General features: G+C 41.4%; 1 pseudogene; it reads left to right on the top strand.

Moving 5' to 3' along the window:
* The first annotated feature begins 338 nt into the window (after positions 1 to 338).
* On the top strand, positions 339 to 960 carry LOC102242163 (annotated as a pseudogene).
* Positions 961 to 1,160: the final 200 nt, after the last annotated feature.

Here is a 1,160-nt window from a genome sequence, read left to right as displayed (position 1 = left end):
GGAATGAGTTACATGATTGACCAGAGAGTCTGAACTGGGTAAAGAGGCAAATATAGATAAGAGAGTTGTGGTCAGTGATGCAAAATGGTGAGGTCAATGCACTGGAGACTCAGTTGGGGTCAAAATATTGTTAGGAAAACCAGATGATTAATCAAGTCAGAAGCATAGGAGTCAGTGATCAGAAAGAAAGATGCCTGAAGACTTTAGAGGTGATACAGTTACTGATGATAACAAAATCTAGGATGAGGTGGAGTAGAAGACAAGAACATTAGCGGAGATGCCGGGTGGCCGACGTGGAAGTTGCTGGCTGACTAGGCTTCCAAGGCACCGGGGATCCAGTAGAGTTGCTGAGGCAGAGACCGGAGCCTGTCTTTGATGATCAACGAGGGTGGACAGGTGCTTCATCATGGGTGGCTTTTTCTCAAGTATATTTTCGAGTCTATTTGGAACCCGGGAAATGAGGATTTTAATTTTGGGATTAGATGGAGCAGGGAAAACTACAATTTTGTACAGATTACAGGTTGGAGAGGTTGTTACTACTATTTTTTACCATTGGATTTAATGTTGAGATGGTAACATACAAGAACCTTAAATTTCAAGTCTGTGATTTAGGAGGACAGAACAGTATCAGGCCATACTGGAGATGTTATTATTCAAACACAGATGCCGTCATTTATGTAGTAGACAGTTGTGACCGAGATCGAATTGGCATTTCCAAATCAGAGTTAGTTGCCATGTTGGAGGAAGAAGAGCTGAGAAAAGCCATTTTGGTGGTGTTTGCAAATAAGCAGGACATGGAACAGGCTATGACTCCCTCAGAGATGGTAAATTCACTTGGGTTACCTGCCTTGAAGGACCGAAAAGGGCAAATATTCAAAACTTCAGCAACCAAAGGCCCTGGCCTTGATGAGGCAATGGAATGGTTAGTTGAAGCATTGAAGAGCAGACAGTAATCCAATCACTTCTCCTCTTCTATGTCCCTTTGGAAATAGTTACATGTGCTTCACACTACTAAATGTTAGAGCTGTGTATGATTGTTGGCATATACTGAACTGACTACGCATTTGTTTTAATAAATCTAAAAAATAAGTATTTGGTTGGAAGGATAGCTCATCGTGATTGAACCAACTGACTGGTCTGTATGATGTAAAATATTCCTT

Source organism: Myotis brandtii, unplaced genomic scaffold, assembly GCF_000412655.1.
Source record: "Myotis brandtii unplaced genomic scaffold, ASM41265v1 scaffold32, whole genome shotgun sequence".
Classification (NCBI taxonomy): Eukaryota; Metazoa; Chordata; class Mammalia; order Chiroptera; family Vespertilionidae; genus Myotis; species Myotis brandtii.
This window is presented reverse-complemented; position numbering and strand designations above follow the sequence as displayed.